We start from the raw sequence: 11,455 nt of genomic DNA, 5'->3' as shown, positions 1-11,455 counted from the left end.
TTCCTGATCTCTCTCCCTCTATCCTCGCTTATGTCTCCAACTGTCTCTCTGCTGTCTACTCTTGGATCACCCAGCGCTTTTTTAGACTTAAAATACAGTTTCAAAGACTAAGCTGACCTCTTCCCACCCTCCAGCATAAAACCCAACCATCTCTCATCCTAACCTACTGTTTATGCTTACTTCTTTCCCTTCTGTGTCACTCCTGTCTGTCTAACCCTCCCCTTTACAATGTAAGCTCTCATGAGCAGGGCCCTCTCTCCTCATGTGCCTTTCTAAGAATATATAAACCTCTGCCACCCTGATGATTGCTTCAGTGTCCTGTCCCCTGATGCAACTTTTCCATATTTACTATGTACTTGTCCTAAATTGTTTTGTACTGTAATCGTTATCTGTTTTTGCTCATTTGTGTATTGTTAGGTGCTGCGGAACCTTTGTATAAATAATAATAATAATACCATCCATAACTGACTTAACCCCTAAAGGCTCCCATATACTACGGAATGGCCCTTTTTCACACTGTATCGACCAATCGTGCCATGAAAAGTGCCATATTGTATGGGCCTTAAGAGCCGGATTTAGTTCGCCTTCAGCTTGTGTACAATTTATAGTATCTAATTCTGCTCGGAACTTCATAGGCTGCAGCCAAAATCAGCCTTCAAAGACTAGGGGCTCATGTATCATTAAATATTTGCAGCAAATATTTAGTATCACCCCTACAGTATGTGTTTAACTGAGGATTGCAGGAGTGGTCTCCAATATCTGCTGTGGTCCCTGCATTTCTGACAGCAGTTGCAGCCCCCACAGGTTTCAAAAGGATTCACATTGCTGTCAGATTTACCAAGCTCCAGAGTGCACTTGCCCCTCATTATTATTGGGGTACAGGAGAAAAAAATGTAGTGACAACAAGGGGAATTACAAAAAAAAGGATGATATGGAAGACAGGTCAGCTACAGGCATCACATAAACATAAGAGAAGTTACAGTATTAATAATTCAGATATTCGGAATCCCAGTCGGGGGACCCCTCAGATTAATTGGGTTACTCCGCATTAGAGAGGGGCAACTCGGCTCTTTTCCATCAGAGGCTCTGGAGGTTCCGCTCATGAAAAAGAAGCAGTTCTTTGGAACGGCCCACCGACCCGCAGCTCATTATTTAAAATAGCTCATTATTTAACAAAGCCTGAGCAATAACAAGAACTGAGGAGACGAGGAAAAAAAGAGCAGCCCGAGAGCTGTTAAAATTGAGAGGAGGTTCCTGAGCTAGAACTAGACTAGGTAGATTAGAACATTCTAGAAGTCCACTCCAAATCCACCAATGACAAATTAATACGCAGAAGATGGAGCCGAAAGGTGCCTAAGGTAGACGAGGTGGAAAGGAGCGAGGAGCCGCAGAGGATGGTGGGAAATGGGGAAAATATGAGAACTACTGTATGAAGACTACTACTGAAGAACTATAAAAACTATGAGAATATGAAGACTACTTGGTCACTGTTTTAGGCACAAATAATTTTCATTAAATAATTAGTGATGTATGCTTACAAATAGAAAAAAAACCTGTTGAATAGAATTCAATTAATTGGCTGTCCACACAATGAATAGCGCAAGACGCGATTGATACGCTCAGAGAGGAGTAACGCACCTTATTTTGCAAACAGCTTTGTCCGTCAGTGAATGCACAGTGTACCAGAGATGCTAGTCTGCGACTTTAACTGCTCATCAATTGGTTTTACACAAGTACAAAGTCGCAGATGAATAACAATGAGACTTGGCTTGAGGAAAAGCCTGTGCGATTGAGCCTTTGTACCCAAAATCAGACTCAGTCACAAAGCTGTACCAAATAAATCAGTGTACACTAGCAATGTAGTTGTCGCTTCTATGCATTTTTATTAAACAATGCACATATTGAGCAATAAATACACATGGCGTGGACAAGTCCACAGGTCTTGGCTAGCCGATAGGGGCTATTTGGTGTGATTGATGCAACAGAGAAGCTGGTCATATACTACAAAGACCTGATTGCGATTCTGGTTGTGTAACGATTTCCCTTGAACTCCCTGGCAAACCTGGACTCAGGATTTGGTGCATTTTTGACACACAAAGTGCCAACAATCCGTCATATGATCCAACTGCTTCATCTGACCGATTGTCTCAGGGTGGGGTGGGAGTGTCCAGAAAACTGGCAGTCACCTAATGACTGAACGCATGTGCAACAACCTACTCACCATCTGCCCCCTATCATGACTGAGGTGCAGCACTTATGATCTGAGGATCGACCTCTTGAGCCGTGGGACCGGCGCATCGAACTGATACGCCACACAATCCATCACATGACCCATCAAAATTGTGCATTCATACACAATATTGATCTAGTGTATGGCCGGGTATGGGTCATAGGGTCGATCCTTGAAGGTCGACATGAGCCAAGGTCGACAACATGGGAAGGTTGATATGGGCTTAGGTCGACAGGTCATTAGGTCGACAAGCATTAGGTTGACATGGGCTAGGTCAACAATTTAAAGGTCGACATGGGGTCTTCACTTTCTTGGGCCCAAATGTCAACATGGACATCGAATCGGTGCGTCACGTGCGCTCTTCATGCTTTGGGCACACTTTTATTCTCCCGCCATGCCCTAGTGGAGGGTAGAGCATGACATACTGCCTGTCGGCACATGTCGGCTCAAAAGAAGTGAAAAACCCCATATTGATATTTAAGGGGCATACACACATAGAGATCTGTGCTAAGCAATTTTGCTTAAGCAAAAAAAGGCCGGGTAGTGGTTTAGAATGAGAGATTGCGATCAGTATCTCTCATTCTGTACACACAGACAGATTTGCAGTCATTTGCTAAGCAATTTGACTAGATTGTGACTGACTGCATGCACTGACTAAGTTAGCAAGAGATATTTAATCTCTCGGAGCATACACAATCTAGTCAGATTGCTTAGAAAATAGCACAAATTTGCTCCGTGTGTACACCCCATTAGACTGTCGACCTAGACATTCTGTTGTTGACCCAATGCATGTCGACCACTATACCATATGCATACAGATAGTGGTTGATGCTCAAATTAGTTCAGTAATACCATTCAGGTGCATGCAAGGGAGGGGTTAATACTGAGTAAGTAAAGCAAGACATTGGTTCCCCCGGCACACTGAATGGTATTAGTAACCAATCTTGAACACTACATGATAATAGAATTCAGAGATATTGGTTACATATACCTGCGCAGGTTTATGACATGCCCCCAAGCCACGTCAAGGCTTCTCTGTATATTGGGGGTCCCTAGCGCTATATCTAGGTGCAGGGTGTGGCACCCCAAAAACTATTATAAGCTAGAAAGCCCAGTGCGGCACGCCAGTGAGATACTATAGTGTTAATAAAAATTAGTGATAGGAAGCCGAAGCTATAGAGAGAGATAAAATAAAAAATGAAATGTAATTAAAATGAGAGAGATAGTGTTAGTGAGGGAAAAGTGTTAATAGAATGTAAGGGTGTGCCGCACTAAGGCCACCAGCCCAACCAGTCCAGGGGCACCACACCCCACACCACCGTTACCCTAAATTGGGTCTACGATTAACCAGCAAGGAGCCACATGATAATGGCTCCTTACTTGATATATCTGAACTAAGAGCTACCTACCTTGGAGCAACCCCAGTTTACTCCATGTGGCAAATCAGGACCTGCATCTCCGCCTAATACAAGCTCCTCTCTGCCTCTAACAATATACATACAGATAGTGGTAGATGCTCAAATTAGTTCAGTAATACCATTCAGGTGCATGCAAGGACCATATGGCCAGCTTTAGAAAGGACGTGTTCAAATAAGAGATACTGCAACAATTTTAAGATGTAGTTTGGCAGTATCTGTACTGTGTATTTAGCAGGACAGGATGTTGTAGTAGTTGGTTTCAGCACCATGGATAGTGCCAAGTATATTGGTTTGGAGAATATTTTAACAGGAGATGATGAAGACCCCAGCGTTTATTATAAAACCCTGCCTTAAAGTTCATATCAGCAGTTTGCAAGTTTTGGAGGACAACAGGGCACAGCTACAAATTGCCATTTTGCATCCTTTGCATAACAGGCTTGCAGCAAGTGAGTGCCTCTACTGTCACAGGTCTCAGCAAGTGGTGCCCTATTATTATCAACTTTCTGTAAGCAGGAGCGGTCAGGTTTTATCAAATGTATCCAGCATGTCAACATGCTTCAATATTTGAATGTATTTTTCAGGGAGATGGCACAGTAATGTTCCAGATGCTGTTTTTAACAATGATGGAATCCAGAACGACATTACTAAAACCTTTAAGGTGGCCATACACTTATAGGATTTGGCCCTTTTTACACTATTTTGACCCATCAGGCCTATAAATTATGTAAAAAATGCCATATCACATGTGTTGTACCTCTGGATCCGATCTGGAGATTGCCATGGTGGCCACACAGATTTGTCGGATCCCGTGGCAGTAAATGGCATTGCATGCGATACATCGTATGGAAAAGGAGGGCATATGGTGTATTCGATCCGGAAACCCAGTGGGTAGTTGGCGGGTATTGTATGCGAGGTACGCATGTGATACCTTGCAGTAATTTATGGGGGTCTTTAGTCTGAACAGTTCAGGAATGAGGAGGAAACCCTAATCCTGACCTAACATTATATCCCCTGATGGACCTGTCTCTGCTGTGCTTTAAATGACAAGTTCCTGCTAGGATGGGTCTGTCAATATCCTGCATTCATATTTGACCCAATGTACAAAACCATCCCCACACAGTGCATGGAGATGATGTACCTACTGTATGCAATGTATCATGTTCTTACGATGGATCTTGCAATGCTACCAGCTTTCTGTGCCTCACTCTGTCTTATAAAAAAATAATTTGCTAGATTTGAGAGATTAGCCACACACATCGCAAATCATTGCAAACCTCTACCCTGGCATCTCAGAGACCGCAGGCTCATCAGCAGCTCGGCACTCAATAAATCTGTAGCAGATAGCATAATCAATATAAGATCCTGAACCTGGCAAAGCTGCCATACAGGGAATTCAAAAAGCAGGGGATAGTGATCACATCGACCCCGCCCCTGGATTCGCCACTGCCTCAACTCCATTTTGTTTACCTACTCTCATCTGAAACTCACTCAAGGGAGACTACTGCATCATTGCATCTGCAAGCCTAGCCATCTTCTATCACATATATAGAGCAAGAAAGAATATTTGTAACATTTAAAAAAATTAAAGTTAACAAACATCTTCCCACCTCAGACGCTCTTCTTACTTGGGTAGTCAATGAAGAGGTAATGCAGACGATATCATATGCCGAACAGGACTGACAATATATGGAAATTATAATATATTTAAAATACAGCATTTCCGTGACTTGCCACATCAGTGTCCGGTTTTCAATAAATACGGTTACGGTGACTGATCTAGTGCAACACCCCAGCCTCAACTTGGAGAATCTCCCCCAAACCGCTCCTGACTAGGGATGGCCAACAGTTCAGTCGCCATTGATGGCAATAATGCAACCAGCCATTGTCATCCATTTTTTTTTACTGACTGGTCCGTGGGCCAATCAGAATGTGGGGGTGGGACTTCAGGGTTGTTGGGGGGTGGAGCTACGCTCCACGTCCCGGCATCTTAACAAAAAAAAAAAAAACTCGATTTTGCAGTGCCATCGATGGAGGGAAAGCATCTGGTTCCCCCACCCATTGTTTGCAAAAGTATTCAACATCGGCCATAAACCATCTATGATTTCGAATGATCAATGGTCGATGGTCATCCCTGCAACGGCCCTTTTTTCCTAATGTCTAATACTGTAAGCAGCTGTAGCAAGATTGTGTTAACGTAATAATTTAGTCATAGTACATATGAAATTATGGGCATTATAATTATCTGTTCACACTGCGCTGTGGGATAGATTTTATTACACTAATAAAGCATTATAACATATATTCTTATTTTGTTCTGCATTAATGTACAAAGTGAAACGTACTTTAATAGGCGTAAACATGTATTTTTTCAATAGATTAGATTATGTCACTAGCTGTGCTCCCTTACAGAAATGTGCCCCTGAGAATTTGCATACAAACGGCACACATTTTTCATTACATACAAATGTTTTTACCTGGCTAATTGCAGTCTAGCCGCCCAGTTTAATAAAAATGACTGTTACAGGGTGTTCTGCACTTGTTATTCGCCAGCCACAAGACATAAGGACAAACCTTTCTTGTTCTGAAACACCTTGAAATATGTTATAAAAAGCACATTAATTCCAGTTGCAGATTGAAAGCAAAAACAGATTGGAAAGGGCAGGCCCTCGTGTAGGCGATCATCCTCGGTGTAGTGAATAAGTAGCAAGGACAGATGGGCACAATTAGAGTCTTCAAAGTACTAGTGCGATCATGGAAATAAAATCTGACCATGGTAAATCTTATCATGGTAATAAAATCTTAACTCCTCATTTCCCAAATGTATTTATATGTAGCAATACCAAAATCCTAAACTGTACAAGTATATTTAGCGTAACATTCACGTAAAAAGTGCAGTACTCATACTGTACCTACCAACTGTCCCATTTTCCGCGGGAATGTTCCAGTATTTGGGGACGTTCCCGCATCCCCCCGAGGCCGGCACTGTCCCACAGTGCGCACAGCGCCTATTCACGCAGCCAGAGGGGCTATGAGCATGGCTAGAAGCTCATAGAGCCTCGGGGCCATGCCCCCACAATGTCAAAATGGGGACGTGGTCTAGCGGAATGCCGACAATTGTAAGCCACTCCCCCTTTCCGGTGGGCCAGAGTTAAGCCCCATACACACTAGCTGATATGTTCTGAACAATATCGGCATGGTTTCCCCCTGAGCTCCCCAGGCAAAACGACTTTGAGTGTACACACTGATAATATCGGTAAACGATATGGTGCAATGACATCACCGGGACCCAGTGAACATTCAAGTCATTGGATATATATCCAAAATTGACCTGCATGTTCAGAAGATGGAGGGGGTTCATTAACTATGCGCGAGAGCGGCATCTTTAACGATATAGAGTGTACACTAGATGAGAATGTCTCATCTAGTGTGTATGGGGCTTTAGAAACAACTGGAAATATTAAACAAAGACGATTGGAAAAAATCTATCAAAAAAATGAATGGGCTTTAGGTGCAGCCTTTGCCCCGTCTTCCCCTTTGACTTCATCTAAATATAAGATTAAGCTTTAACTGTTGACAGTGTAAATTTGATCTTAAAAACAACTTGCTGCTGTAATACATGACTGTACCTGTGCTTATACTGTAAGTACCACGCGCTGACCAATTGCGCCACTGGAGCACAGAATTATAAATTCCTCTGACCAGAACTGCTCTTTGACAAAATGGAAAGCCAAAAACTAGCAACGGGCTTCTGGGACACATCTAATGCTGCATTCAGATCACAAATGCCGGGTTGCATCTGGGATTTGGACACTGGTCCCGGTATTTGCGCTAACTGCAGATCTCAGCGACCCGGCTTATTGCCTTGTCGCTGAGGTCATCTGGAGGGTGGAGCGGAGCAGCAGCGCATCAGACAGGGAGTAGGCAGCACTAAGGTAACTCTGCTGTCTCCTCCATAGAAGTGAACGGGACCCAGGTTACCCATTCACACTGCCCAGTAACCGGATCCGACCCGGGTAAAACCCTTCTTGGTACTTCTTTACTTTCACGGCGCCACTAGATCAGAAATCGCGGTCATCGCGGGCATTGAATGCACTTAAAAACGGCCGTGACGCGACCGACGCGATGCCCGCGATTTCCCATAGAGATCAATGTTAAATTTCTCAATGGACCCGATTTTACTGTTAAATGCCTCAATTGACACGATTTTTCCATAGGAAACAATGTTAAATGGCCCACAGAGGCCAAATAGTCACCGTCAAGTGTGAAATGGCCCCCACATTTTTTAACGCCACCCCACGATCAACGTGAACCCGAAGCGTGGCGAGCGCAGCGAGCCCGCGAGGGGCGGCGGTACGCGTCCTACGACCTTTTCATACCCCCACTATCCACGTCGGCGTGGAGTTGAGAATAGAATAGTGTGGCGAGCGCAGCGAGCCACCGAGCCCGAAGCGTGGCGAGCCCCGCGAGGGGACGAGGATACCTGTGAAGCCCGCGAAGGGACGCGTTTACCTGTGAAGGTATCCGCGTGCGCTCGCCACGCTTCGGGCTCGGTGGCTCGCTGCGCTCGCCACACTATTCTATTCTCAACTCCACGCCGACGTGGATAGTGGGGGTATGAAAAGGTCGTAGGACGCGTACCGCCGCCGCTCGCCACGCTTCGGGTTCGCGTTGATCGTGGGGTGGCGTTAACAATTGTGGGGGCCATTTCACACTTCAGGGTGGCTAATTGGCCTCTGTGGGCCATTTAACATTGTTTCCTATGGAAAAATCGTGTCAATTGAGGCATTTAACAGTAAAATCGGGTCCATTGAGAAATTTAACATTGATCTCTATGGGAAATCGCGGGCATTGCGTCGGTCGCGTCGCGGCCGTTTTTAAGTGCATTCAATGCCCGCGATGACCGCGATTTCTAGTGGCGCCGTGAAAGTACAGAAGTACCCCCTTCTTTTTACTCGGGTTGGATTGCCGGACCCAGTACTACTCAAAAGGCCTTTCACACCGGACAGTGGTTATTTGTGCAGTGTGAAATAGGTATAAAAAAGGTATTTCTGGAGCCACATGTAATGAAACCAACACACAGATGCACAGGGGAAAAAGCAGTACGTCAGATTCCACAGCTAAATTTGGTGAGGGTAGGGCTCTCACCTTCGTCCTACTCATCTATGTACGTGCTTTTGAGAGCAGAGTGGGGATGACTTCTGCACATACTATACACCAGCGCAGGTGACCGATCATTGTTGATTTAAAAAAACCTAAAAAACATAGTTAATGGAATGGGTGGGATACCCTGCAGCCACAAAGTACCAGTATTAATACAAATTCAAAACATTGAATAATTGCTTTTTTGACAACCCTCTGTTTACAGAGGCAGCATTATAAAGGCATACCCTCCAAGTGTACCATTTTTTTTTTCTTATGGCCTGTACCTTTTTTGGGGGTCTCCAACTGCCCATTGTAAGTATAGGAACTGAGGGACAGATTTATTAAGCTCGGTGAAGTGATAAAGTGGCTGGTACTTTATCACCGGCCAATCAGCTCCTAACTGTGAAGTTACAGGCTTGGCTTGAAAAAAGACAGATAGGAGCTGATTGGCCGGTGATAAAGATAAGACACTTTATCACTTCACCGAGCTTAATAAATCTGCCCCTGAGTTTGTACCGTTTTTTGCGCTTCATATGTTGGAAGGTATGTAAGGCTACACTGCAAGAGTCATTCAATGAACAAATAAACCTCAACGTGGTGGCAATGTGAAAGTGTGAAGAAAGGTGCAAGCTGCAGAGCACGTTATTATGGAGATTATGCAAAGAGTGGAGAGAGAGATAAAGTACCAACCATCAGCTTCTGTCATTTTACAGGCTGTGTTTAAGGAAAGGCAGTTAGGAGAGGACTGGATGGTAGTTTATCTCTCTATAAGCTTTGACAAATTTACCCATCTGCAGCATGGCGTGGCTAAGCCAGGCTTCTTCTGGCACCATTCAAGTGTTATTAATGATATGGACCGTACCAGTGTACAGTACATTCATAATAATGTCTTCTGATGTGTAACATCACATAATTAATGTCAGGCACGCAAATGTAACCATTATGTCTCAACATGCTACAATTAACTCCAAGAGCTTGAAGCAATGATTTTATACAGTAGCTTAAAGCTGTGATCGTTTCTTTATGTACAGTTCTCGGGGTGGAAATGTAGTACTGATGGCATTATATGGCAGTTTTGACTGTGTTGCTGTGGATTGGAAACCTTGTAAAAAGATGGGGATATTGTGTGAAAAAAATAAAATTGAACCATCTACACCAGGCATGTCCAAACTGGGGCCCTCCAGCTGTTGTGAAACTACACATCCCTGCGTGCCTTGCAATAGTTTTATGCTGTGCACACACAGTGAGATTTGACATTAGATTTTGACTATATATTGTAGTCAAAATCACATGCAGATCGCACAGGTTTTATTACCTTGCGATCCCAATGCGCGCTCCCGTGACAGCACAAATCAAAACCCAGATAGACAGGGCAGCAATGACTATATAGTGCAATTGAATGCAGATAGAATGTAATACAGTAGTACAGAGATAGCAAAGATTGCATAGTAGTCGAATCCTAAAGGTGCCCATACACGGTGCAATGAACTCCGTGCTTTTAGTACTAGATTGCATAGCATCTAGTACAAAAAGCATACAATGTGCTACAGCAGCATACTTTTTGTACTAGATACAATGCAAACTAGTACTATCAGTACTAGTACTAGTACTAGCCCGCAGACGCATCGATCCCGGTGTGTGTTCTGTGCTTAACTAGCACACATAGCATCGCATCGTATGCCTTGTGCATGCGATGCGATAAAAAGCTAGTACAAAAAGTATGTGCAGCACATACTTTTTGTACTGTGCGATGAGGTGCCGCGGGAGCGCGCACCCCATCGCACCGCCGGGATCGGTGTGTGTGTGGGCACCTTAAAAGCATGGGCAGCACATACAGATGGAGCCGGCCTTAACTTTGCAGGGGCTGGTGGTTCTATCGCCAGCCCCCACCAGTGGCCGCCTCTCACCAGGGGCTAGTGCACACGAGACGCTCGCGCGCCCCGTGGCAACGGACCTTGTCCCGGGTCCACACCGCCTCCCCCGGTGCCCCGCCGCCCCCCGGGTGCCGGACGGCTCACCGAAAGTCGGGATTCCGACTGCTCCCTCGTGGGGGTCCACGAACCCCATAGAGGGAGAATAAAATAGGTGCCGTCCCCTCCGCTGTGGAGTCGGGATTCCGACGTCGAAGTAATGACTGTCGGAATCCCTAATGTCGGGGTGTTATACCAGACCCGTCCCCCCTAACCCTGCCCGTATCCCTGAAGCGGAGACTGGCAGGGACCCACATCGCCACCGTCGAGAGACTGGGACGCACATGCGTGTGAGACGCATGCGTGTCCCAGTCTCTATCGCTGGCGCTTGCCAGAGGAGGGGATCTGGTGGGCACCAAGCAAAGAAGAAGGTCGCTCCATCTGTACTTTATGTGCTGTACGATGGGATGTGCATGGGAGTGCGCATCTCATCGCACTGCTCTTTCGCACTGTGTATGGGCACCTTAAGTCAAATAGCAAGGGAATCTCACCGAGTGTACACACCATTAGCATTCCCAAATAGCAAAACTGTGGCAAGGCATGATGGGACTTGTAGTTTTACAACAGCTGGAGGACGATAGTTTGGACACGCCTGACCTACACCTATTGCTACATGAGGCATGTGTCAAATTGTCAATGTGAAATGCTGGCAATTCTGTTAAAATGTTTAATGTATAAATACTCCCAGCACCATT

This window comes from Crinia signifera, chromosome 2, assembly GCF_055691185.1.
Source record: "Crinia signifera chromosome 2, ASM5569118v1, whole genome shotgun sequence".
Taxonomy (NCBI): Eukaryota; Metazoa; Chordata; class Amphibia; order Anura; family Myobatrachidae; genus Crinia; species Crinia signifera.
Note: the sequence above shows the minus strand (reverse complement) of the source record.